The sequence below is a fragment of the Epinephelus moara genome, chromosome 10, assembly GCF_006386435.1.
Source record: "Epinephelus moara isolate mb chromosome 10, YSFRI_EMoa_1.0, whole genome shotgun sequence".
In the NCBI taxonomy this organism is placed as follows: Eukaryota; Metazoa; Chordata; class Actinopteri; order Perciformes; family Serranidae; genus Epinephelus; species Epinephelus moara.
Window position 1 is genome coordinate 40,419,334 of NC_065515.1, and position 5,662 is coordinate 40,424,995.

The 5,662-nt window shown below is 39.2% G+C and overlaps 1 protein-coding gene across 2 annotated transcripts in view; it reads right to left on the bottom strand.

Moving 5' to 3' along the window:
* LOC126396267 (F-box-like/WD repeat-containing protein TBL1XR1) overlaps positions 1-5,015 on the bottom strand; it is a 68,757-nt gene extending 63,742 nt beyond the window's left edge. For both annotated transcript variants that reach the window (XM_050054208.1, XM_050054207.1), the window contains exon 1: positions 4,720-5,015. The gene's annotated coding sequence lies outside the window, so the exon portion shown is untranslated. The remainder of the gene's footprint in view (positions 1-4,719) is intronic.
* Between the last annotated feature and the right edge of the window lie 647 nt (positions 5,016-5,662).

Sequence of the window (5,662 nt, forward strand, 5' to 3'; positions counted from 1 at the left end):
CTGACTGTCATTTGCATCGACTATTTAGGAAAATCAGAGAAAAATATCATTTGCATAATAATTTGGAACGCGGTGTACACTAATGTCACACAGGTCCATAGCTCTGTGATACCTGTACGTAATTTAAATCTCAGATGACGGTGAATTTTTGAATGGTGTTTTCAATGCTTCTGAATCTTCCATTTTAAGATTACATCTGTTGTTTACATCCCGCGCCATTGACATTTTAAAGTCTCGTAGACGCAAACATTTTCGCTACCATTTCATCAAATTTGTGCCTACTTCATTCATGGTTCTGATGATGAGGCTCACAATTAACAACCCCGCCCCTTTCACATGCACTGGCTGGATAGGAAAACCCAGAGTTGACTGAACTGGTTGATAACCAGCTTTGTAGTACCGGTTATCCAGACGGCCAGTGTTAGCGTTAGTATAGTCTAGTATAGCCATGGTTCACGTCCTGTAGGCGATATTTTTGTGGGCGTGTTACACCAAAACCTGTTTCCCCCTGGCAATATTTTTGCAAGCGCACCGTTGCTGTGGCACCGCCCAGAACGATTGTGATTGGTTGAAAGAAATACAAGCAGCCGGGACGTTTTTTTTCTCCAATCTTAAAGTGAGAGTCGGCCCAGCCAGACCTTTCTTTTCTTGAGAAAGGTCTGGTGAGCGAAACTAGGGTTAGTAAAACCAGATAGCGAGAAGATATCTTGGGTAAGTTGAACTGGCTTTGTAGTAGGGCTGCTCGATTAATCGAATTTTAATCTAGATTACGATTTGGCCTTTCAACGATCATGAAAACAAAATATAAATAAACTGACAAGAAGTGCATAAAACAATTATGCGCTTCTTGTCAGTTTACTCTCGTTGTCTTGTGTTGCAAATCAAATGCACCCGGAAGCCGCGCATGCGCAATACCGCCCCCTCTCCTCCTCTCCTCTATTCACTCCACGAGCCAGTCAAGTAGGTGAAATCGAAAAATGTAAGGGGCAGGTGATCACCGAAGATTTCAAAAACAGCGTGCGAAAAATGGCAGAGGGAGAGCGAGAGAGGTTGGTCTGTGTGTGTGTGTGTGTGTGTGTGTGTGTGTGTGCGCACATCAGGGCCGATCTCCGCCGTGAGGAGAATTGTAAACGCGCAACCACGTGGAGACAGAAATGACATGCCGTCGTGTAAATAAGTCATCACGTGCGCCGCATAATGGTTTGCATAATCGTGATTTCAATTTTGACCAAAATAATCGTGATTATGATTTTTTCCATAATCAAGCAGCCCTACTTCGTAGTACAGGCCTCTGGTACTTAATTTCATATCAGTCAAATAAATAAACCTAAAAAGTAAAAGGAGCTGAAGGCTGTGATCATGATAGCAATAAAACAAAAATAATAGATGACATATCTAGTGTTACTTATCCCCTACAGTCTCAATAAAATGGATTTTTCTTTCCAACACAGTGCCACCCAAACACAGAGCCAAAATCACACCATGCTCCTGTACTAGCTTCAGTTCCACTAGCTTACATTCCACAATATATCAATGCAAAGAGCATTTCAAACAAATGACACTGGCTTTTCTGTTTGTACACTAAGCTAAACAGACCCTACAATTGTTTTAACACAATTTAGACATCCAACTCACCAGAATATGGTATTTTAGCATTTAACATCTACAGATTAAATACATCAGTGACCATGGAAAACATGTTTCTGTGTGTCTGGCAGGTGTCCTTGCTTGACACACTGAGCCAACCTCAATGCAAAAGCACAAACAAAGACCGAATGGTGTGTTGCCTCAGATCTTCTGTTATGAATTGCACTTCAATACATGACAAGGACTGACAGCCAGCTGACATGCACATATGTTGTTCACTTTTATGAGAGGAAATAACTAGACAGTAGTCAGTGATGGGAATCCAAAAAGGAAAAAAACTAATATCATGCTATCAGAAAAAAGCTTATATATGGGATATAATCAACATGCTCAACCAGCTAAATACTGGAAAATTAGGAGCAACTAAAGTCAATGATTCCTGACCAAATACAATAACTACAGGTAACCAATGACCACAGATGTTCTGCTTCATGTTATGTTTTGTATTTATGTTTAAAAAATCATAGACATATCTGATATAAATTCCAAATCTCATAGTAGTATGAATTTCAAAAAGCCAGTATTGGTTGAGCTCTGTGACAAACAACCAGTAAACACTGCATCTCCTTTCTTTTGCAAAGTGGGTATGGTTTATTTGAGATAATGCACTCAAAGGTTTTCCAATATATTAAATAATGAATTAAGCACCTCTACCTCATCAGGACACTGTCTTATATACTATTATTTAGGCTACATAACCTACTTTAAGCAATACTGAGTGGTGCAGGAATGAGTCCTAAAACCCAGAAATGAGTATCCTTGATGACATTCCATTTGTGTTTTTCTTTCCTGTGTCCATGTGTATCAGTCCCTTTCCCAAATTCAGCATTGTTTGTGGGCCCGTCAACACAGTGTAGTCGAACTTTATTTTGAGTTGCAGGGCTGATCAAATCAGTGGGTGAGAGGAGCAGCTGTTTGTGAGTGAAAGCAAATTTTTAGACCCAGCAAAATGAATGGTTATGTTTCACTTTCCCCGTGCTCTCTCTCTGTCCAGAATATGCTTTATGCTACGAACATTTGGTGCAATGAATAACCAAATGGTGTACACATCACAACAGTGCACCAAATAAACGGTCCAGCTCCAAACATAGAACATCAAAACTAGGGATGCACCAAATATTCGGTAACCGAATATATTCAGCCAAATATTGCAAAAAAACACACACTCGGTATTCGGTGGAATAAGTGCAAAGCAAGGCCGAATAATAGCGGCGTGTCTTGATAACACAATCAAACAGCGTGTGGTGACGGACGGAGTAAAATGTCGGCAGTGTGGCGATATTTTACTCCGTCTGTCACCGCACTCGCATTTGCGACTAAAAATAGTTTTGTGCGAGCAAAATAAATCATTCAGCACACTGTGCGAGTACAGATTTCAACCAGCAGCAGAAACGAAACGGAGAATCCCGCTGGTTGTGTGTTGAACGGGGGTCCCAATTTTGGTACTGTGACAACACTAATCTGGAGGGGGTTTATCTGCAAAAACTAATGAAAAACAGTATTCGGTACTCGGTATTCGGCCAAGCGTTTAATTTTATTCGGCTTCGGCCACAAATTTTCATTTCGGTGCATCCCTAATCACAACATAGCGGCAAATGTTTGAATCATGGCGGGCTGCCACAAATAAATCAATTTGTGGGAAAATCTGCACTTGCATTTGCGCTTCAAAAATCATAACAGTGGTGTTAATAATCTTGCTGAACTAAATGTGTAAGTATCATAATCGTTTGTTTGCCACAGAGCTTATTTCTGCAATAATCCAAAATCCAATGGGATTTTCCCAATTGGCTTTTTGACGAGGGAACAAGAGCAATGCTACTTTCTGCGACAGCCTTAAAAAAAAAACAAAAAAAAAAAAAAACATCATCCTACAACACTCTGTTGGATCAGAACAATACAACAAGAGCAATTACTCAAGTGGGCAACAGGATAATAGAAACTATAAGTAATTTAGAAAAGAAGTTTGTTCAACAACAAAATCAAAATATTTGATTTACATTTCAAGTCACACCTGAAAGTACCTTAACCCAGTTGGTCTGTGAATTCTGACTGTAGCTAAACAGAGTCTGTACCAGCCTTTTCCTTGCTAGCACAGATACTGAAGGCTTATCTGGAACTGGTACATTGTGTCATTGAGTTGAGCTTCACAAGGTTGGCAAGTGGCCCTCCTGGGTGTGTGTGTGTGTGTGTGTGTGAGTGAGTGTTGTGTGTGTGTGTATTCACCCCTCCCCCACATTGCCCATGGCTTTGGAACAACCAGCTGCAAAGCACTGTAGAAAGCTTTGAATAAGACTGACACAAAGGTAATAAAATAGTATCTAATAGAAAAATAATACAATATTGTATGCTGCAGACAATCAAGGTTAAACAGCAACATCATCTTTAACTGGTACTAACTATGGGCCTGCAAAGAACAACACCTAACTGTTGAGTACAACTATAGGACACAGTGCTAACACTGCTAAAACTACAGTTTCCGTTTCAATTCATAACTATTCGTAACTGTTGCTGGTTTATAACAATATTCTAACTTATTTTAACACTTAAATATGTATCAAAACAGGTACAACATGCATTCAAACACAGTGTAGTTACAGTAATGTTAAGTAAGAAATAAAAGCATGAATACAAAATGTATGAAGTATTTAAATTCACAAAAACTAAACAAAATAGTAAAGTAAAAAGTTAGACTGAAAAGCAAAACAAATTAATTTTCAGTGCTGGTTCTGATAGCATGACATGTATGTTATAAAAGGTATTTTCATGGTGACGATTAAAAATCACTAAAGTGGTTTTAATTCAATGCTAGCAGTAGTTGCAGGAAGGAAGGGCGCGCTCACAAACACAAACCGACCACGAGAACTGCCCTACGAACACATGCACAATGCGCGCGCGCGCCTACTCACGCGCTGACGCTGCCCATCCCCCACCCCGAGAGAAAATATAAAAATAAACGTTCAAAACAGCGCAATAACCCGCCCAAACCTCGTATATACAGTCCTATGTGGTCCCGCTATACGGTGGTATAATTTATAACGGCAATAATAACGTAAAATGACGATAAACACTCACCAAAAGCTCCAAATCACACAAGGGGGGTGCCTTCTCCTCTGTGCTCCTAATATGGAATCTCCTCCTCCTCCACCACCGTTGTTTTCTAGCTCTAATTAAACCTCGAAAAAGCGTTATAACGGCCTTCAGACCCGGCCAACCGGTGCTAGGAATCCCCAATGACCGATGTGTTTTGGATACACGGGCATATATAATGATAAATCCCCTTAAAAATGAGCTGGATGGACAGTTGGGTCTAGATTGTAGGTTTGCTCGCTAGTAGAGAAAAGAGCCAAACGGTTCAGTAGCAGCCAACGGCTTCAGACTGAAACACAGAGCAGCTGACCTGCCAGGCGAAAATGAGGTAGGCCTGAGCTCCTCGCTGCAGGAAGCACACTCCAGTCACATAAACATCAAAATGGGTGTCGCAGTATGGAAAAGGATGGTGTAGTCGGGCCGAGGTTGGCGGTAACTCTTCACAAACAAAACACTTTTTTTTTTTGTGAAAATTAATTTTTGACCAATATTATTTTTAAAGCTCAATATTATGATTAATAGTCTACATAGCCTTATTTGGATTGTAGCTTTAGGAATGCTAGTTTTGCTGTTGTAAGCGAAATCCACAGATAAAATAAGATATAGACCACATTTTTATTAAATTGTATGTTGCACCTAAATTATGTAATGTTGTTGTTTATTTTTAATATTTGAGCTACATTATTGCCTGAATAATCAGTAATAGCAGTTAACTAAAATACTTTGAAATTACGTTCCAGCATTTTTCTGACACAATTGAATTATTTAAGATATATTCATTTTAATTTAGTCATACAAATATTAAGTTAATTTTAATTATAGACTAATTATACCTGATCCACGTGTGTCTTTGATTTAAACCATATGTAAACCCAAGATGTTGTTTACAACAATGAAAATGTATCTTTACCAATTCATAAAAGTACCG